This window comes from Sorex fumeus, unplaced genomic scaffold, assembly GCF_029834395.1.
Source record: "Sorex fumeus unplaced genomic scaffold, SorFum_2.1 ptg000128l, whole genome shotgun sequence".
Lineage (NCBI taxonomy): Eukaryota > Metazoa > Chordata > Mammalia > Eulipotyphla > Soricidae > Sorex > Sorex fumeus.
This window is the reverse complement of record NW_026606185.1, coordinates 13528653-13552460: the sequence shown is the minus strand read 5'-3', so window position 1 is coordinate 13552460 and position 23808 is coordinate 13528653.

Genomic DNA, 23808 nt, shown 5'->3' with positions numbered 1-23808 from the left:
TGCAGTGGTGCTCCCAGATTCTCATCTCTAAATGTAGGTCTTTACAAGAGATACACCTTAGCACATCATTTGAGTATCTCAAAGATACCACTTACTCACATGACTAAAAAGATTCTATCACATTAACTTGTGTCTTCCCCAAGAATAAATGAATCAGATTCTTCCAGATTTATGATATGGAAGATACTGGGAACATTGGTGGTGGAGAACGGGCACTGGTGGAGGGATGGGTACTCAATCATTGTATGACTGAAATGTAAGAATGAAAGTTTGTAAGTTTGTAACTGTATCTCACAGTGATTCATTAGGAAAAAAATTTAAAATTAAAAAAATTTAAAAAGATTTTTTTTCATGAATCAAGAAAGACATTGCTTTGCTAGTGAGAGCAGAATAAAGAGATGATGTTTGCAGACTTTTTCTTCCACAAATGCACCAGACTACACAACATAAAGACCAAAGAAAAGAAAAAGATCCTTTTAAAGAAATTAAGGGAAAGTAGTATTGATTTTTTGCTAAATAATTATTTGCTAAATGCTAAGTATGATGGGTCTTGGTAGGTGTTCAACATGTACTCTTAGATCCTAACATTTGGGCTGCTCCCTCTGTACAATGACAGGGACATTCAGCTTGTATTGTCACAGCTCTTCACCACTGCATCAGGGCAGGACTCTTCTGTGTGATGAGAGAAGAGCTGTTCAGAAAGTTTATGAGCCACTGAAGCTGACGCAGCCAGTTAAATGTCAAATTAAGTACACAGTGATCAGATCACCCAACTCAGACCTCAGCAATAATTCCTGTGGAACCATTGGACCAAAATATAGCAAATTATACAGAAAGGTGTACCTCATTTACTAAACAGTCCACCAGACAGACTGATTTTGAGGACCTAAAATTTTTTATTCCAGAAACAAGCGTTAGAAGAGATAAGGGAGCGAAGAGAATGCCTATAGACTACTGGCAAGAATATAAACTGGTGTAGTCATTTATGGAAATGTTTATGAAAATTAAGCAAAAAATTAACAAAAATTCGATATGATCCACTTCTCTCATTTCTGGACATTTACACCAAAAATACAATCTCAGTAATTTAAAATATATAGACACCCCACTCTTCTTCACAGTCTGATGTATACTAGCTAAAGTCCACGGTATAAATACATAGTAGAACACTATCAACAGATGAAACCCTGCCATTTGCAACAACATAGTTGGACCTAGAGGATATCATGCCTAAATCTAGAAACCCCACAGATTTTACTCATGTTTTATATATATTCAGATCTCCCAAAGAAAAATAGAAAGAGCTATGCTTGGAATATCACGTTTCACTCAAATGAGAGAAAAAATCCGGAGCTCTGACATCCATCGACGATCAAGAATCAGGGACTCTGTCTCATTTGCCAAGGTGTCAAAAATCAGATGGGCTGGTCACGTAATGAGATTTAAAGACGACCGCTGGACTAGAGCTGTTACTGACTGGATTCCACGGGATGTCAAAAGACCTCGTGGCCGCCCACCTACCAGATGGTCAGACTTCTTCGTCAAGATCATGAACGATCGGTTTGAGGCTCTTCATGTTCCCAGAGCGAACAGATGCCATTGGGCTACACTAGCACGCGACAGGGACAAATGGAGACGTTACTGGCGCCCACTCGAACAAATCGACGACTAACGGGAAGTTAAGTGATTTTAAGTGATTTACATATAGAGAAACCAAACAGAAGCATCAAAAAAGACAAAAAATAAACTTTTAAGCTATAAGACCAATAAATGATCACCAGAAGGGGAAAGGGGGGACAAGTAAAAGGGTAAAAGGGATTTTAAAAAAACAGTGAAAGATAGACTGAACTTTCAGAGGTGAATTTAATGTAATTTATGCATAGATGCTGATTTATAATGATGAATTCCTGAAATATATATATATATGCTTTAATGCAATGTTATTTCAGTATAAAATCCCTTTAAAACTATTTTTGCTAACCTAATGTGTGTTCCAATAAGCTTATACTATGAGAAGCTGTCAAGAGTCCTCTACAAGCACCAGAAAAACAGATTAAGCAACTTCTCACCCCCCCCCCCCAGAAAAACCTTGGTCTTCTCATCAAGAGAAGGTTATAGACCAAGACAAACCAGTCAAGTATGTCTTTGCAAGTTTCCTCTGCCTTTTGCCATAGATTAAGAGTTATCAGTTAAGGGCTGGAGTGATAGCACAGCGGATAGGGCGTTTGCCTTGCATGAGGTTGATCCGGGTTCGATTCCCAGCATCCCATATGGTCCCCTGAGCATGCCAGGGGTAATTCCTGAGTGCATCAGCCAGGAGTAACCACTGTGCACGGTTGGGTTTGACCCAGAAAGCAAAAAAAAAAAAAAAAAGTTATCAGTTAAAGTTGAGTTTATTATTTTTCTTGGAAGTTAATTCTTAGATATAAATACTTTTAAAATAAAACCTCTTCAACTTTTCCAAAAATCTACTGAAAAGTTGCTATTTTTCTGCCTTCTAAACTACTACTCACTTGACCGTTTGTGCTCAACATGGGACCAAATACAGAGTCCAGTTCAAAGCTTGTATTTATTCATGGCTGAAGCTGAAACACCTTTGGAATGTTCTTTTTTTTTTTTCCTTGGCATACTGAGTAAGGCTGATTTAAAAAAAAAAAATTTAAATAGCCCCATCTTTTAAAATCCACTGCTATAAAATGCAGGATAGCTCAAAATACTCGTGTACTCTGGGAATTATTTTTACAATTTTTTAACTAATTGAGATAAATGACAATATTCAAAATAAAAGGGAATTTTCAGACTCCCTTTACAAACTAAGTGTCTTATTGAACGTGTGAGTAGGTAGCAACTGTTTTCATGAAAGATGTCAAAGGACTGTGCAGAGAGGTCCCCAGTTCACTAATTCTGCTCTCACGGTTAGACACATCTCACTTTATGGGCACACAAGTCCCACCACTAAATTACATCTGTGTTGGTGTCAATATCCCTCAATTTATAGCTTTTCCCGCTCTCCTGCCTTGAGGCATACACCCAAATCTCTGTCACTATATTTTAATATTTGCTCTCTGGTCTCCAAATCTCATCTCTGGCAAGGGAACACATAAACATGTTTTTCTAACATACAACCTGTAAAAAACTAAGCAACAACCCATCCTTTTCTGCCCTTGGTTATATTTCCTGCAGATTTTTTTTTACTGAATCACCACACTGACAAGAAATATCTAAATATCTAATTGTTTTCACTGCTAAGTCTTGAACTACTTTTCTTCCCTAAGGAAGAGAACAAACAAGTTCTTACTTGATACAAATTTCTCTATTCCAAAAGTTCATTTGATGAATTTTTTAGAATGACTTAGTTAGGGGCTGGAGTGATAGCACAGCGGGTAGGGCCTTTGCCTTGCAAGCGGCCAATATGGCCGACCCAAGTTCGATTCCTCCGCCCCTCTCAGAGAGCCCAGCAACCTACCGAGAGTATCTCGCCTGCACGGCAAAGCCTGGCAAGCTACCCATGATGTATTCCATATGCCAAACACAGTAACAACAAGCCTCACAATTTGTTGTGAGATGTTACTGGTCCCCACTTGAGCAATTCGATGAACAATGGGAGGACAGTGACAGTGACTTATTTAAAATCACAATAGCATGGCTCCATTGTAACACAATTTAGGAGTTGTTACTATTTTTTTTAATAAAAAGTGTATTGGATCACCGTGAGATACAGTTACAGACTTGCATGATTTCGTTTCACGGGAATAACGCTCAAGCATCCATCCCTCCACCAGTGCACATTTTCCACCACCATGGTTCCCAGTGTCTCACCCCCACCCTCACCCCTGCCTCTGTGACAGGTACAGTCTTTCTTACTCTCTCACTCTAATTTTGGGCATTGTGATTTATGATTTGCGATACACATCGTGTTTGGTCCTTGGTCTAATTTCAGCACATATCTTCCAACCTGGATGAACCCTTCAATCATCATTTACTTAGTGGTCCCCTCTCCGTCCTACCTGCCTTTTCCCCCAGCACATGAGGCAGGCTTCCAACCATGGTGTGATCTTCCTGGCTCTTATCTCTACGGTCCATAGGTGTCAGTCTCATATTATGCTACTCTGTCACTGTCACTGTCACTGTCCTCCCGTTGTTCACAGATTTGCTCGAGCGGGCCCAGTAAAGTTTCCATTGTCACAATTGTTACTGTGTTTGGCATATCAAATACATCATGGGTAGCTTGCCAGGCTTTGCCTTGTGGGCAAGATACTCTTGGTAGCTTGCCGGGCTCTCCGAGAGGGGCGGAAGAATTGAACTCGGGTTGGCCATGCTGGCCGCTTGCAAGGCAAATGCCCTACCCGCTGTGCTATCGCTCCAGCCTATGCTACTCTATATTCCACAAGTGAGTGCAGTCATTCTGTCTGACCTTCTTTTTCTGACTAATTTCACTTATCATGAGACTCTCCATGTTCATCCACTTATTTATATGTGAATTTCATGATTTCATCTCTTCTAACGGCTGCATAGTATAGGAGTTGTTACTCTTATCTAAGCATCTGTCAAAATGGGTTTACTTATAGCAAACCAAAAATAAAGTGCTATGCCATGGGACCTGTCCATGTCAGGTCCTCCTCACCAAAAGGACTTGGTATATTTCTTACCCTGTTTTAATTGAGAGACTGCAAACAACAAAGTCCCACTGCTTGCTGTGTCCTGCTGCTCTATTATCCTGAATTCAATCATTCACAAATTCTCTCCAGCTAATCCTTAGCACGGTGAGTGTAACCATGATGCTGCCTATGGCAGCTCCCCTATCACCAGTGTTGTTAAAAGGTCCAATTCAGACTTGGTTTCTGTGGCCTGTTCTCATTGACTGCTTTTATTGTCACCAGCACCACTGTACTAATCCTACCAAGGGATATGTGATCAATCTTTTGGACACAACCAGTTTTTCCTTTAGAGTTGAGATACTCTTCCTCCAGCTGCTAGAATGCCAGATGTTTGTGATTGACCAGAGATGAGTCTTCCCTGGGAGTTTACCTTGGATGAGAGGGGGTCAGTTTTCCTCAAGGCCATGTCTCCTTACTGGAGACAGACTACAAGCATGAGCTAGTCAATACAGGAGCACCAGGGCCTGTTGTCAATCACTAATTGTAGGATAGTGTACCTCCAGAGCTCTCTTCACAAAGGGTTAAATTTTATCCAATTTTGCTTCCCTCACCATTCACAGATATGAATCTAGAGAATAACACAGACACACACACGCAAGCACTCACACACACACTCACACACTGCAATAATTAGTGTGCCCTGAAAATCTTAAGGTGTCCTCATTAGGTCCAAATTTACTTCACCAGTCTATTCCCTGCTAAAATCAATTTCTAAAAAGTAATAGTGGAGTATGGCAGCTCAACCAAATACATATCCTCTGTTGCAGATTCTATGAAAATGTAGTATCTATCCTAGAGCAGATCAACATTGTTTTAGGGGCTTGGTTAGTAGCAACTTATTTAAAAAGTGCATTATTTTTATATTCTGACCAGAAATGATGATGAATTTTACAGGAGAGGGACAAAGTTGACATTTCCAGCATCACTCCTGGACTAACATATACCATCACTTTTTTTTATTATTGAATCGCCATGAGATACACTTACAAAGTTTCATGTTTGATTTGCAGTCATACAATGATCAAATGCCCCTCTCTCCACCAGTGTACATTTTCTACCACCAATGTCCCCAGTATCCCTTCCTCACATCCCACTCCTCCCCCCTGCCTCTATGGCAGACAGTGTCCCTCTTACTCTCTCCCTCTACTTATGGGCATTGTGGTTTGCAATACAGATGCTGAGAGACCATCATGTTTGGTCCTTTATTTACTTTCAGCACACATCTCCCATCCCGAGAAATCTCTCCAACCACCATTGACTTAGTGATTCCTTCATCCCAACTGCCTTCTCCCCCCAGCTCCTAAAACAGGCTTCCAATTGTGGAGCAATCTTCCTGGCCTTTGTCTCTGCTTTCCTTGGGTGTAAGTCTCATAGTATGTTATTTTAATTCCACAAATGAGTGCAGTCATTTTATGTCTGTTCCTCTCTTTCTGACTCATTTCACTTAGCATGATACTCTTCATGTCCAACTACTTATAAGCATATTTCATGACTTTATCTTTCCTAACAGCTGCATTGTATATTCCATTGTATCGATGTACCAAAGTTTTTTCACCAGTCATCTGTTCTCGGGTGCTCGGGTTGTTTCCAGATTCTGGCTATTGTAAACAGTGCTCTAATAAACATACAAGTACAGATGTCATTTCTACTGTGATTTTCTGCACCCCAGGGATATATTCCCAGAAGTGGTATTGCTGGGTCATATGGAAGCTCAATTTGTAGGTTTTTGAAGAATACCCATATTATTTTCCAGAAAAGCTGGACCAGTTGGCATTCTCATAAACAATGAAAGAGAATCCTTTTCCCCTGCGTCCACGCCAGCACTGGCTGTTCTTTTTCTATTTGATGTGTGCCAGTCTCTGTGGTGTGAGATGATATCTCATTGTTTTTTTTATTTGCATCTCCCTGATGACTAGTGATGTAGAGCATTTTATCATGTGCCTTTTGGCCCTTTGTATTTCTTTTTTGAGAAAGTTTCTGTTCATTTCTTCTTCCCATTTTTAATGGGGTTGGGGTTATTTTTTTTGTAAAGTTTGACCAGTGTCTTGTATATCCTGGATATTCCCCTTATCTGATGGATAGTGGGTAAATATTCTTTCCTATTCCCTGGGCTTTCTCTGTATTTTGGTCACTGTTGCTTTGGAAGTGCAAAAGCTTCATAGTTTAATGTAGACCCATTTTTTATGTTTGTTTCCACTTATTTGGCCAATCATGTTTTATTTAAGGATGTTAAAGATGTTAAAGATGTTTCCACTTATTTGGCCAATCATGTTTTATTTAAGGATGTTAAAGATGTTTAGCATCATAGAGAGTTGTGCTTACATTTTCCTCCATGTACCATATGGGTTCATGTCAGATATTGAGATCATTAATGCACTTTGATCTGACTTTTGTGCCTGACATTAGACAGAGGTCTGAGTTTAATTTTGCAGGTAGCTGTCCAGTGTTCCCAGCACCACTTGTTGAAGAGGCTTTCCTTGATCCACTTCACATTTATTGCTCCTTTATCAAATATTAAGTGATCATATATTTGAGAATCTGTGACAGACTATTCAACTCTGTTCCACTGGTCTGCAGGTCTGTTTCTTTCCAATACCGTGCTGTTTTAATTACTACTGCTTTGTAATACAGTTTGAAGTTGGAGAAGGTTATGCCACCCATCTTCTTTTTCCCAAGGATTGCTTTAGCTATCCATGGGAGTTTATTGTTCCATATGAATTTCAGGAGTGTTTTGTCTATTTCTTTAAAGAATATCATGAGTAATCTCATAGGAACTATATTGAATCTGTATAATGCTTTGGGGAGTATTGACATTTTAACAATGTTAACCCTCCTGATCCATGAGCAGAGAATGTGTCTCCATTTCCTAGAGTGTCCTCTTTTATTTCTTGGAGCAGTGTTTTGTAATTTTCTTTGTATAGGTCCTTCACCTTATTTAAGCTGATTCTGAGGTACTTGATTTTCTAAGGCAGTATTGTGAATGGGATTTTTTTAATATCTCTTTCTTCTCTTTCCTTATTTGTATATAAGAAATTCATGGATTTTGGGGTATTGATTTTGTAGCCTGCCACTTTACTATACAAAACTATTGTTTCTAGGTACTTTTTTGTAGAGTCTTTAGGATTTTCTAAGTATGGTATCATGTCACCCACAAATCATGATAGCTTGACCTCTTTCTTTCCTATCTGCCCTTGATATCTTTTTCTTGCCTAATTGCTATGGCCGGGGCTCCGGCAGCCAACGACCTCCAGGACCAGCCACCACCATGCTGAGACCACTCTCCGCACACATGAAGGTACTGGCAGAGGGACAAAGTCACGCGGGTTCTGGGGCCAAGATCTCCAAGCCTACTCGGATTTGGGCCGAGCATCCTCCACCCAGATCCTCCAAATTCCAGTAGGCGGGGGTCACACCCACCAACTGGCCCCCTGGCGCCATGTAATCCCATCAACGGCCAAGACTCAGAGACTATGAAAACCAGCTCCCGGAACCGCGTGGCCGCGCGACATCCTATTATAACATCTTATTATCTCATTCCTACTTTGGACAAACTGGCAGGCTACCGAATGTAGCCTGCCCACATGGCAGAGTCTCGCAAACTCCCTGCGGCGTACCCAATATGCCAAATACCAGTAACAATGATGGGTCTCATTCTCCTAAAGAGCCTTGAATATAATCTCAGGGTTAGGATGAAGGAGACATTACTGGGGCCTGCTTGAGGCAATCGACGATTAACAGGATGATTTGTGATTTGTGTGTGATTGTGAATTGTTATGGCAAGTACTATGTTGAGTAGGAGTGGTAAGAGTGGGCAACCTTGTGTTGTCCCCAATCTTAGAGGGCAGGCTTGTAGTTTCTCCCCATTGACAATAATACTTGCTGTGGACTTGTGGTAGATGGTTTTGATTATATTGAGAAAAGTTCCTTCAATGCTCATTTTGCTGAGAGTTTGGGTTTTTTTTATCTTTTCTTTTATTGACATGTTGTATTATGCTGATTGACTTGCGAGTGTTAAACCATCCTTGCATCCCTGGGATGAATCCTACTTGGTCATAGTGTATGATCTTTTTGATGAGTCATTGGATTCTGTTTGTAAAATTATGTTGAGGATCTTCACATCTGTGTTCATCAGGGATATCAGCCTGTAGTTCTCTTTCTTTGTGGTATCTCTGTCTGCTCATGGTATCAGAGTGATATTTGCTTCATAGAAACTGGAAGTGTTTCTATGTGATTGAAGTGATTCTTCAATTTCTTGCAAAAACTTGAAAAGGATTGGGAGTACGTCCTCTTTTAAAGATTTGGAAAAATTCACTATGAATCCATCTAGGCCAGGACTTTTATTTTTAGGGAGACTTTTTATTGCTGTTTCAATTTCCTCGATGGTGATAGGTCCGTTCAGATACTCCAGGTACTCTTGGTTCAGCCTTGGGAGGTTATGGGAATCCAGAAATTTATCCATTTCCTCCAAGTTTTCTTGTTCCATAGCATAAAGATTCTCAAAATAATCTCTGATGATCCTTTGAATTTCTGTAGTTTCTATTGTGATATCCCCGTTTTCATTTCTGACTCTGTTTATTTGGGTTTCCTCTCTCCCTTTCTTTGTGAGTCTTGCTAGAGGTTTATCAATCTTGTTTATTTTCTCAGAGAACCAGCTCTTAGTTTCATTGATCTTTTGGATTGTTTTTTGGGCTTCCATCTTGTTAATTTCTGCTCTAAATTTTATTATTTCCTTTCTCCTGCCTGGGTTGGACTCCTTTTGTTGGTTTTCCTGCAAGCTCTTTAGCTGTGAGGTTAGGTTACTTATGTGGGCTAGCTCTTTATTCCTGAGGAATGCTTTTAGAGCTATAAACATTCCACAGCATTTGCCGTGTCCCATAAGTTCTGGTAACTCGTGTCTTCATTCTGTTTTGTATCCAAGAATTTTTTGATTTCCTCTTTAATTTCCTTCCTAAGCCACTCATTGTTCAGTAGTGTGCTGTTTAATTTCCGGGTGTTTGATTTTATTTTCTGTTTGTGTGTGTGATTCACTTCTATTTTGAGTGTGTCATGATCTGAGAGGATCATTGATACAATCTCTATCTTCTTAATTTTATGGAGGTATGTTTTGTGGCATAGCAGGTAGTCTATCTTGGAGAATGTCCCATGTGCACTTGAGAAGTATGTATATTCAACTTTGGTAGAATGAAGTGTCATATATATATATATATATATATATATATATTTATATTAAGCCTCTTTCTTCCTATGTTAAGCCCCTTTCTTCCATTTCTCTTCTCAGATAAAGTATATCCTTGCTGAGCTTGAGTCTGGTCGATCTATTAAGAGGTGATAAAGCGGTTTTGAAATCTCTAACTAGTATTGTGTTCCTATTAATGTCTTTCTTCAAATCTATGAGCAGTTATTTTAAGTATTTTGCTGGTTCCTCATTAGATATATATATATATATATATATATATATTTAGGAGTGTGAGATCTTCTTGATGTACATATCCCTTGATCAATAATAAATTACCTTCACTGTCTCTTGTGACCTTCTTCAGTCTGAAATCGATGTGGATTGATACCAGAATGGCCACCCCAGTTTTTGTGAAGGAGTTGTTTGCTGTAGAATTGTTTTCCAACCTTTGATTCTGAGTTTGTGTTTGCTCTGACTGTTCAGATGTGTTTCTTTCAGGCAACAGAATGTCGGGTTCAATTTTCTGATCCATCCTGCCTTTCTGTGTCTTCTAATTGGTATGCTTAGCCCATTGATATTGAGGAGATTATTGTTATGAGGTTTTGTCCCATCTTTCTACTGAAGTTTGGTGTATTTGAGGGGCTTGTCATCTTAAAGTAGCCCATTTATTTTTTCTTGTAACCATCATACTATCACTTCATAGGTGAGGGTCTTTTCTTATAAACTTACAGAGGAAAGAAAACAAAAATTTTTGTTCATAAATGGTTTAATTAATTATGTAGACATAACGAAAGCTATATAACTATCACCTTACTGCTCCCTCCAAAATGACCAATTCTAACTGTGATAAGGGAAATTCTACTTAGAGTAGTGCTGTGGGTTGTGTGCCTTGAGAAACGAGAAAACCAAGGTCAGACTACACATGGACTCATGACAGGTGGCAAACACACTGACTGGTTGGTCAGGAAGAATTTGTCAGTTAATAATGAGAGGATTTGGACTCTGAGGTACAAAGTGTTCTGAAGGAGAGGCATAAGTATATGTGAACAGAAAATATAGTGTGAAAATCTTTGTATATGTAGTTAACACCTACCAAACATAGGTGAAACAACTGATACCCATGGTGACTCGGTGGCTTTATGTCACCACAGTTTGTTCGCCACTCTCCAAGTCTGATCTATCTCCTATTGCTGTCGAATGTCCAACTTGCCATTAACAAAGACAAATACTTAGTTCCCAATATGGTACCATCCCTCAGAAAGACCAATCAGGTATTTGGTGGCAAGTTAATTATATTGGACCCTTCTGTCCTGAGAGAGACAATGTTTGAACTTAGGAGGTTGTAAATATTTCCACTTGAGAACTGCTTTCACTTCATCCCTGACTTGCAGGGCTGAAGCAAAACTTGCTAAGGAATAAGTATTGCATTTTTAAAATAGTGCCTTGTGTAAAATAGTTCCTGCCTGCTGTCCCCTCATTCTACCTCAAGTGCCTTCTTATCACTGACACGTACAACATTCCCCATCATTCTTCACCTTCCACTTTGTGCGTGTATGTTTGTGTATTTCTGTGTTTATCACTATATTTTTTCTTCATGCAAAAATAGACATAAGACATGTGACACAAACTTAAGATCAACAGAGATTACTCTTTTTTATATTTTGCTTTTGGGGTCATACCCAGAGATGCTCAGGGCTTACTCCTGGCTCTGTGTCCAGGAATTACTCCAGAAGGTGTTCAGGAGGTGATATGGGATGCCAGGGATAGAACATAGATTGGCCAAATGAAAGACTATACCCTAGGCACTATACTATGGCTTCAGCCCCAGGATTACTCTTATTTATCGTAAATCCCAGTAATTGAAATGGTATCTGGTACAATGTCATTTGAAGGAGTGAGTGGATGTGTGTGGATGGATGAAGAAATGAATGAATAGGAAAAAGAAATAGTGAGAAGCCAAAAAAAGAGAGGAACTAGCACCTGAAAGTCAAGGATAAGCTTGAACTGCCTATTATCCAACTCTTCAAGATTAAAAGGTAAATTTTGCTGCTTCAGGGAGACTTGGAACATAAATTTCCAATGCCTGTGAGTACTTTCTAGGATCACATCAATAATTACTTCTTGGTTCCTCTTTCAGTCAGATTCAGTCACTTGTCTGCTCATTCAGTCAACAGAAATTCCTTGAATGTTTTTTTGTGTAAATCAAAAATAGTGAAATGATCACACAGACTCGGTAGATGTGTCTTTGATCAATACCTTACTCTCTTTTTTTAGACTTTTTTTATCAGATGATATGGAGAAATTAAGAAGTATATCATATAAAGAATCTAGTCTTGAATGTTCCCTATGAGCACTTAAGAAATGCCAGGCTCTGAAACCCCAGTGGGCACAAATTTCCAGAAGAAAAGATCAACTATGGAAGAGCAGGGACTGAAGACTCCAGGCCACATGGCGGCAGGGACAGTTTGTCCATTCCCATCTCCCCACCCCCTTGAGGTCCTGGCTGTCATGCCCATGATCTGTCTCTGGGCCATATTTAAGCTCATCACCAATCTTGATCCAGAGACACACAAATTAATCTCAAAATGGATTAACTCCCTGTAGAGATGTCTCCAAACCCCAATCATCGACAATTATAAAATTCCAGGAGTTCACAGCCACGAAGTGGCCATGCAACCTCTCAGATATTCATAATAAGCAATAGAAAATAAATTATCTAGTTTCTGCCTGTGACAGACAGGCTTGAACTGTGGTGGGAAAAATCAAAATAATGGTGGAGGTAAGTGTAACGGTGGTGGGATCGGCATTGAAATGTTGAATGTCACTGCTGGTGGGAATGCCGGCTGGTCCAACCCTTTTGGAAAACAGTATGGACGACTCTCAAAAAATTAGAATTTGATCTGCCATTTGACCCAGCTATAGCACTCCTGGGAATATATCCCAGAGAGGCAAAAAGGTATAGTCGAAGTGACATCTGCAATTGTTTGTTCATTGCAGCACTCTTTACAATAGCCAGAATCTGGAAAAAACCTGAGTGCCCAAGAACAGATGACTGGTTAAAGAAACTTTGGTACATTTACACAATGGAGTACTATGTAGCTGTTAGAAAAGATGAAGTTATGAAATTTACATACAAGTGGTACTACATGGAAAGTATCATGTTAAGCGAAATGAGTCAGAAAGAGCGGGATAGACACAGAAAGATTGCATTCATCTGGGGAACATAAAGCAACAAAAAGGGAGAGTGACACACAGGAATGGCTGAGATTAGTACCAGGAATTTTGCTCCATGAATGGAAGGCCAGCCACAGGCTCTAGGTGAAAAGGAAGCTCAGATAGAGAAGAGAGTACCAAATGAAGGGTGTTGTGAGGGCCCTCCCAGGGTGGGAGAAGCATGCTAAAAGTAGTCGATAGACCAAACATGATTGCCACTCAAAGCCTCTCTTGCAAAACACAGTACCCAAAAGAAGAGAGAGAGAACAAGGGGGAATACCCTGCCACAGAGGCAGGATGGGACGGGGGGGTGGGGGGATGAGGGTGGGGGGATGCTGGGACCCATGGGGATGGATGACGGGCACTGGTGGAGGTATGGGGACTTGATCATTGTATAACTGAATCCCAAGCACAAAATTTGTAAGCCTATAACTGTATCTCATGGTTTTTCACTAATAAAAAAAATAAAAAAAAATAAAAAAAAAGAAATGTTGAATGTAATCAACTAACATGAAAAACCTTATGAAAATAAAATTTAAGAACTTAAAAAAATATAAATGCCAGGCTCTGAGAAGGAGGAGAAGGAGGGATGGAGGAAGGAAAGAGAGAGAGAGTCAGGTTCAGAGAGGGAGATAGTACAGTGGGGAAGACACTTTCCTTGCATGCGGTAGATCCTAGTTAGGTCTTTGAGGCCACGTATTGTTCCCTGAGCACTTCCAGGAGTGGTTCCTGAGCACCAATGAGTGTGGTCCAAAAACATAGAGAAAAAGAGAGATAATGAAAAAGAGAGAGGCTTTATTCTGCTCTTGAAAACTACACTATTTTATGGGAGAGACAATCAAATAAACAAATTTACAAATATGGATAAGCAACCCAAGTGATAGTAGGAGTTAGTGGGAAACACTGTGCTAAGAGAGAGGCATACCCCCGGTAGGACAGCTTTCAAAGCAGATGGGAAGGATGCACAGTTTTTCAGGTAGACAGGTAGACAACACCTCAGCAAAGAGGGAATGAAAGTCGGGCACATGTTGTGTGCTGGGAGCAAGAAGCAGTCTGCAGCTGCTGAAATGTGGTAAGAGAAGTTAGCCAGTTCCAACCTGTAGCCTGCGAAGGGCCTTGGGTTACCCATGAGTTGGGGTAAGCAGCATCCACTTTCATCGCTTTCACCACCTACACTGAATCAACGCATTGTTCATGGGAGGTGTTCAATGATATCTTACAGATTGTTTGAACTTGAACTTGGATAGGAACCAGATGCGCAGCTGTGGTTCGAACCCAAGCTGTTAGAAAACTCCCTGACCCCACAGACTTGTCTCAGGTGTCTGACTTCCTGATCTGGCCCCCAAGGAGAGGTCAGTATTTTGTAATTATATAAGGTCAATTATATGTTAAAAAAATAAAACATTTTATACATATAATTTTTCTCCAGCTTGGTGCATAATCAAATTTTATTTTAATATCTAGAGGAACAAATCAAAATAATAAATATAAATTAATAAAATTACTAATTTTCTGAAAAGGTATAGATATTGATGAGATTAATAGAACTAAATTCTTCTTGTTTTCCTTTACTATACCTTCAAAAGAATACCTGTTTGATTTCAAAAGTGGCATTTTTTTTCCAGTTATTACATTGTGTTGCTATTTTTGGTTTTGTTGATTTTGTGTGGGTTTCATCTTTAGGGAAGAAGAGAAGTTAATGCGAGGATTGTGATAATTAGATCTTGAACAAATCATCTAAAATGCCGAAATTTATGCTTTAAAAATAAAAAGCAAGTGGGGGGGAGGTAAGAGTGATAGTACAGTGAGTAGGACATTTTCATTGGACTTGGTCCACCCTGGTTAGATCTCTGGCACCCCATATGGTCCTCCAAGGCCACCAGGAGTGACACCTTTGGGTGTGGCCCAAAATGCACACAAAAAAAATTAAAATTAAAAATAAAAAGTAAGTCTTCTGGAAACTGAAACATTGATAATTGCTTATCTGAAAATTTCAGGAACTTGTACAATAGAGCACTAATATGATCTCTCTGTAGGTGATAGTAAGAGCATAAGTAAATGCTACGTCCTCTACAAATTGGCTGTGGTGCTATTTTTGTGCAGAAGTTTGTTTCTTAGCTAATTGTCCAAGTGACTGTTGAAAGCATAAGGAAATCATTTACAGCTAGAGTGAGCTTGAGAGTGCAGCAAAATTGCTGTGTGAAAAGCACCAAGGAGAGGAAATTTTTCTCTAGCCCTCTGGGATCTTCTAAGGCTAGTTGAGCACTGTAGCACTGTTCTCCCATTGTTCATCGATTTGCTCAAGCAGACCCAGCAACGTCTCCATTGTGAGACTTCTTGTTACTGTGTATGGCATATTGAATACATCACGGGTAGCTTGCCAGGCTTTACTGTGTGGGCAAGATACTCTCGGTAGCTTGTCAGTCTTGAGCAATCAAATTAATTCAGGAAAATGCATAGGAGAAGGACTGGAGCGATAGCGCAGCTGGTAGGGCATTTGCCTTGCACGCAGCCGACCCGGGTTCCATTCCTCTGCCCCTCTCCGAGAGCCCAGCAAGCTACCGAGAGTATCCCACCCACACAGCAAAAGCCTGGAAAGCTCCCCGTGACATATTAGATAGGCCAAAAACAGTAACAACAAGTCTCACAATGGAGACAGTACTGGTGCCCGCTCGAGCAAAATCGATGAACAATGGGAGGACAGTGCTACAGTGCTATGGTGCATAGGAGAAAAGAATAAAAGTAAATACATATGGGATCTACCTGGATGTATATTCTAAAGTTAGGGGAATAAAAATAGTGCCTTACTCTTCCCCTAAGGACTGAGATAGGGACCTGGCACTTCAAGAAGAGAGGAGGCAAACTCATATGAGAAAGACAGAAGACTGGTGAGGACAAAAACCAGATGCTAGGGCTGGAGAGATATCACAGCAGGTATGGCATTTGCCTTGCACATGGCAAACCTGGGTTCCATCCTCAGTACCACATATGGTCTCTTGAGTACTTTCAGGAGTGATCCCTGAGCACAGAGCCAGGATAATCCCTGAGCACCATCACATGTGACCTGAAAAACAAAACAGAAGATGCTCTGTAATTAGATGCTCACCCTGCCAAATGGAAAGGTTTCTACAGTAAAAGAATGTTTATGACTAGTAAAAACCCCAATTATGTGTAGTACCACCAATTCTCATTTTTATAAGATAAAAACATTCTTTGGGGCCTAAATTAAGGTCAGCTTGAAATAAACCACTTGACAGAGTGACACATATTGGGGAAGTCTATTTTTTCCTATAACCCTTAAATTCATTAGGGCAAAAGAATAAGCATCACAGAGCTCATAGATGTGCACAGATGCAGGATCACCAGTTCGTTCTGGGCATGTTGTATTTGTTGAGGCAACACCTGGGGCTGAAGAATCACATTTCACTAGTCCAGCTTTTAGAAGACTGTCCCCAGATGCATATGGACTAGAGAAATATTTTAGTAGGCACTTGCCTTGCATGCAGTCAACCCAGCTTCCATTCTCAGTACTATAGATGAGCCCCCCACGAGTTAGCTCTGGGCCCTAAGTGTGGGCCCAAAACAAATAAACAAGCTGCAGAATCCTAAGAGACTAGGCAGAATCTTTTGTACCATTTTTTCAGTCAGCCTCAGGAGTCACATGGTAATAATTCTCCTGTGGCTGTTTCCAAGACTGGAGCGATAGCACAGTGGTAGGGCATTTGCCTTGCACGCAGCCAATATGGCTGACCTGAGTTCGATTCCTCCACCCCTCTCTGAGAGCCCGGCAAGCTACCAAGAGTATCTCGACCGCACAGCAGAGCCTGGCAAGCTACCCGTGATGTATTCGATATGCCAAACACAGTAACAACAAAATCTCTAATGGAGACATTACTGGGTCTGCTCGAGCAAATTGATGAACAACGGGAGGACAGTGACAGTGACAGTGGCTGTTTCCAAGGAACTCATTGCTTAAACAGTAGACCTAAAATCACTTTTCTATAGGGTATGGCATCTTTCTGGTAGAACAAATGGGAAGTGAAACATTTCGGGGAAATATCCCCTACCATACCTGGTTTTTATTGAATTAAAGTAACCTATTTATCTACTATGGAATTTTGCCAATATCTTCTATGCAAATTAGAAATTTACTCATTCATTCGTTTATTCAAAATGCATGTTCTGAGCCTTTTTACCAGGTCATGAACATCAGAAACATCAATAAGCCCAATGAGATATGTGACAACTGTAATGTCTCTTTAAAAAAAATAGCATCTCTTAGCCTATTAATAATGTGACTGAGAATACTATACTCTCTAAGGAGTAGAGATTATGAGTCAACCCTCATCCAGACTTACTGGTGTGCAAATTCTGGCTCTGTTGGTCCCACTGTTCATGAGTCATGCAAGTAACCAAAACCACTCTGAGCACTGTTTTCTTGTTTATAACAGAATGGTAATACTAAAATCTATCTGGCAGATTCATTGTGAGGACACATATGCCTGATAATATTCCTTAACTACACCTGATAATAGTAATCATCAATATATATTAGCTATCTAGTTGCTTGGGCTGGAGTGATAGCACAGCGGGTAGGGCATTTGCCTTGCATGCAGCCAACCAGGCCGACCCGAGTTCGATTCCTCCGCCTTCGATTCCTCTGCCACTCTCGGAGATCCCAGCAAACTATTGAAGGTATCTCCCCCACACAGCAAAGCCTGGCAAGCTACCCGTGAGGTATTCAATATGCCAAACACTGTAACAAGTCTCACAATGTTACTGGGACCGCTAGAATATCTCATTGTTTTTGAACAATGGGAGGACAGTGACAGTGACAGTGATCTAGTTGCTATTTCTTTTTCTTTGTGGCATTTGATTTATAACACTGCTAACAATAGGTTTTCATGCACTCAGTGTTAGCACATGGTGCTCTGCCAGCATCCACTTCTCCCCACAAGTAATTACTATTTCTTAACACTAAAACACCTTCAAATGTTTATAACATGATAATGATGAGTGAGAAAGAAGGAAATTAAAAAACAAATAATGGATACAATGTCACCATAGCAAAGAACAGAAACACTTTTATGGGGAGAGAGAGGAAATATATGAAAATTGCAGCAAAATATCTAAAGAGTGAGGTGGTAAGACTTGCATGAATTTTTTCTGTATATTTCTAAAGACTTTTTTCATTAAAGAAAAAATTGCTGTGTCATTATTAAGTATGTTTTAAGAAACTAGAAGTTCTGCTGACCTATACAAAAAATAATTGAGCTACTTCCTGTTAAAGGAAAAATCCAATTTTTAAAGTTATACATTCTCTGTACTTTCAGTTCCCTTTAAAGCTGATCATATTGATCTGCATTATACTTTGCTTTCGTCGATACAGTGTACCGAGTGTTGTACATAGAGAGACGGGAAAGAAAAGTGGTTTGAAACTTAATGACATGTAACAGTCTGAATCCCTAATGCAAACTTGGTCGATCTCTGTAGCTCAAAAGACCATCTGTCTCCCTTTAATGTCTCAGATAACCATCTATATGTTTCGGACTTATCACTCTGGCCCTAATGCATTTGCCAAACACATGAATATTTAAATATCCAAAACAATCACATCAACAAAAAATGTGACAGATTTACAGCTGGGGTTTTTTCCTTTAGTTACCCATTGCCAGAGTCCAGGTGCTGAGAACTTTGGAGAATTGAAATTTAATTCACCTAGAGGGATATCAGACCCCAAATGATAGTATTTTTGTAGTAATGAAAGGTATCTGTGACTACCCTAGGTCCTGGGTTATAGCATACAATACCACGCTTTAGCTTCCTAACAACTCAATGAAGATATGAAACATTCTACCTATTTTCTAGGAGAGGAAACTGAGGTTCACAAAATATTAAATCACTTGTCAAGATAACTGAGCCAGAAGGTAACTGAGTGGGGAAGTCAATGACTCTTTCCCGAGCTGAACCAGTGCCTGCTACATTCTATGTTATTGTTACTGATCCAGATATTCTGTGTATAGCATAAAAGGCAGAATATTAGCACTACTTAACATGCCCTGAGCATATCTCCACATGGAAGTGTTGGTCAGGATTCCCATAGACATCTGTCAGAGCAAAAGGATCTACCCATGTTGTCTTACAGAGAAAATGAATCTTCTTATTCATCTGTGGGGATTTGGTTGTGCAATTAAAAACCAAGGAAGTTATTCCTGATTCAGACTCAACTAACTGACTCCATAATCATTAAGTTCAACTGCAGAGAAATAGCATAAGAAATATATCAAGACCAACTTATATCAGCTTTAAATCCAACCACGATCACCATCATCCTGTTGTTCGTCGATTGCCTAGAGCAGACACCAGTAACGTCTCCTTCTTCCCAGCCCTGTTATTTTAAAAGAGCCATATTCAATGCTCTTTCAGGGTTAGGAGAATGAGACCCAACATTGTTACTGGTATTTGGCATACTGAGCACGACATGGGAAGTTTGCCAGACTCTGCTGGGCGGGCAGGATACTTTCGGTAGCCTGCTGGTTTCTCCAAAGGAAAAACGAGAGAATAAGATGTCGCATGGCCGTGAATGTGGCCACACGCTTCCGGGAGCTGGGTTTTATAGTCTCTGCGTCTTGGCCATTGATGGGACCAACCCGGCACCGGCAGCAGCTGGTGGGCATGACGCCTACCTACTGGAAGATGGGGGATCTGGGTGGAGAAGGCCCAGTCCCAATCCGAGCAGGCTTGGAGATCTCAGCCCCGGGACCCGCATGCCTGGGTTTCTCTGCCGGTTCCTTCATGCATAAGGCTTGTCTGGACATGTGGAAAGTGGTGGCCGTGGCGGTTCTGGAGGTCTTCGGCTGCTGGGGCTCTGCTCGGGGGCGGGAGGGAGGGGGAGGGAAACTCAACCCGCCCCCCCACAAGAGGTCCCAGTGAAGACTGCCAGGCGCGGGGGCAGGAGACCAACCAAGTAAACTCAATTCTGCATAGAAAATTGGAAGTTCTATTTTTGTTGTTTTTGATTTTGTTGCTGTTGTTTTGGTGCCACTCCTGACAGTGCTCATACAAAGCAAGCACCCTAACCACTGTACTCTCCCTCTGGCCAAGCACATCAGAAGTTCTAAGATGGATGAAGGGAGGTCTATGAGAAGTGAGGAGAAAGCATAAATATGCGATGTTCACAATAAAGGTAAAGGTAAAGGCCCTCCCATTGATCGTCGATTTGCTCGAGCGGGCCCAGTAACGTCTCCATTGGAGACTTTGTTGTTACTGTGTCTGGCATATCGAATACTCTCGGTAGCTTGCCGGGCTCTCCGAGAGGGGCAGAGGAATCGAACCTGGGTCGGCCATGTTGGCCGCTTGTAAGGTGAACGACCTACAGCTGTGCTATTGCTCCAGCCCATGTAAAAAGGAAATTTGCATAGGCAGAGGATTTTAAGTACAACTTGATGCAAATAATATTGCTGATAATAAGAATTTTTTTTCTGGTCTGAATATAATACTACATTAGGTAAGATTTAAACATTCTGTGACAGATATAGTTTGATTGTGTTTCTAATGTTGGAAGAATGAAAGAATTAATTGTTCAAGAGCTAAAACTGAAAAACAGATCCGTTCGGTTTTCCTCTTTTGAGGAACTGTCCGTGAGGCTGGGGAACCTTTCCCATGAAGCCACCATGATTCTCTTACAACAACATCAAGTTAGAGCCAACAGTTACCTTAGGAGGCAAGTTTGCCAAAAGTCTTATTTTCCAAATGAGGAAATTTGGATGCACTTTCCAAATTCACTCAGCTAATTAGTGAAGAGCTTTTCAGACAGAATAAATTCAATGTGTTGGCAAATAAGCCTTTTTCATGAGTACTTCCCTAGAACTCGGTTACAATGAGCCCATTGTTCCTTCACTAAATTGTTAACAGGATGGCTGCTGAGGGCTGGCTTTCTTAGAGGAGAGAACTGCTGATTAGCCCCCTTGAGGTCAGACCATCACAACAAAGAAGCTCACACATTCGGCCTCAATGAATCCATCACTGCTCATTTGGGAGCTGCTATAAACATCAAAACCAAACCCAGGTTGTCTAAGTGACCACACTTTCCCTCGCATGAGGTTTCCTGCAGTTTTGAACAGAAACCGTGAGTTGGTTCTATACACAAGTAATAAATACTGAAGTTAAACTTTTTAAAAATATTTTTTTAGGCCATACCCAACAATGATCAAGACTCTCCTATCTGCACTCAGGAATCACTTCTTGCAAGGCATGAGGATCACATGAGGTACCAGGATTAAACCCTGGTTAATCATCTGCAAGACAAGCACCTTACCTCCTGTACCATCTCTCCAGTCAAACTTTTTTATGTTAGTCACACTAGTCAGGGCTTCCAAAGACCAAAAAGGATAACACTTTTACCTATTAAAATATTTTACCCAATGAATTCTTGCACTTGAGCTTTTTCCTCAATATGATATTTGTTATATAAACTCCTTCATTGAATTCTAGATGAACACAATCTCTGTCCATAAGTTGACCTGGTTGTTTTACTATATAGCTTAAAGTCATCTGTAAGATAGTTCATGTTGGTCTCTATCACCTTCACCTAGGAACTCTGTCTTTCCCCCATCCTTAGCCAAGAATTGTGGAGAACTTGTGATCCACACCTTGTTTACCATGCCCACCTTCTCCCAAAATGATGTAAAGTGCATGAATTGCAGAGGTAAGGCCTTTAGAATGAATCCAATTTCCTTTACCATCTCCCTCCATTTTGATAACCTCCTGAAGACACAAACACTAACCCAAAAGAAGCAACTCTAACAATGAATGGGAGTTTCAAGAAAGGAAGATAAATGTTTGGAGTGGGGGAGGATCCATGAATACTTCTAAATCACACCACATATCTATTTCTCCTGGATCCCATCCACTTGAAGATTTGTTCCAGTGCAGAATTAAGTTCCAGGGAGGGTTCCATCGGGTTTTGTCTCCACCCGCCTCCCATACTTGTCATTCTTATCCAACTACTCGGAGGATTCTTCCCCGAACCATAAAAGTTACCATGAAATGATCTCCTGTACTGCTTTGAGTATCCCATGGCAGCAATTAGAGCTTTAAATCTTATCTCTCTCACTTGAACTTCAAAGCCTGCTTCAAGAGATATCTCATTTTCTTGGGCTTGGGTTCATCACTGTATAGTGCAGAGAGTAAAACAGTACTTGTGAATTCAGTAACTAATTAAATAATAGCTTCCACAGAGAATGCAATTTTGTTTGGAGATATAATTTTACTGTATTGTACATATAATTTCACTCAAAGTTAACAAGGGAAGAGCATTTCCAAACCTCTCTGACAAAATTGAAAGAACAAGATATCATGGAACAAGAGCTAGAAAGAGCCGCCCTGTAGGGTTTACTATGTAATTCTACCATTTTTCAAAATACCAAAATCTTTGGACCTCAAATTATTATTTTATTTTGTTTTGGTTTTGGCACTGCCACACCCAAAAGTGCTCAGGGGTTACTCCTGTCTTAGCACTCAGAAATCACTCCTGGAAGGCTCCAGGGGCAATATGCTTGGGGATCAAACCTGGGTTGGCTGCATGCAAGGCAAGCACCCTACCTACTGTACTATTTCTCTGACCTCTTAACTTATTCTTAAAAAAGAAACAGTACAAGCTCATTTATGAGAATAGTGTAAAGACCCATTAACTATCACAGATTGAACCACTGAAATAATATGAATACCATATCAGACTTTATCTAACATGTTGAGAGAATTAGTCCACTAAGAAATTATTGTGATCCATCTTTTTATGTAGCTGCCTCTGATTCATGAGATCACACTCCCAATTCCAGACTCAGGAACTTCAGAATTGGGAGCTGACCAAGTGGGCCTCATTATTCCTCGCTTCTTATCACTTTTTTGAATACTGGAGTTTTTTATTAAACACTAAAAAGGCTCAGACATCTCACAACAATACCAACAAATTGACTGTTTTAACACTGTAAAATTCATTTCTATTTCCTCTCGGCCCCAATGACATGTCACAGGTGGACTTGGCTCAAAATCTGCCTGACAGGCATTATTTAATAAACATTATCTATCTGATGAGAGCAAACAAAAACCCACATAAACATTATCTAAACTGAGCAATAGTCTTTTGAAAGATCTTGGATACTTGAGAGTGTCATGGTACAGATTGAGCAATACAAATTAAAGAACATGGTGAGGACAAATAAAGGTGTTGGGAAGATCCTCCCAGGATGGGAGAAGCATGCTGAAAGTAGACTATAAACCAAACATGATTGCCACTCAATGCCTCTTTTGCAAACCACAACACCCAAAAGGAGAGAGAGAACAGAGGGGAATGCCCTGCCACAGAGGCAGGGTGGGATGAGGGGGATGGAGGGTGGGAGGAATACTGGGATCCGTGGTGGTGGGAAATGGGCACTGGTGGAGGGATGGGTATTTGATCATTGTATAATTGAAACCCAAGCACAAAAAATTGTAAGTCTGCAACTGTACCTCATGATGTCTCACTATTAAAAAATTTTTTAATAAAAAAAATATCTCAGTGGTATAAAACAACAACAACAAAAAAAGAATATGGTGAGGATAGAGAATACGATGGCTTGGAAGAATTATGAATTCTAGATTGTTTTCTTCCACCAAGAAGAAATGAAAGGAGCTTTATAAGTCACTAGCATAAAAAAGACTGTACTTACTGGCTACAGAAATGAAGATTAAGAACTAGTTATAAATCAATTTTTTGATCTT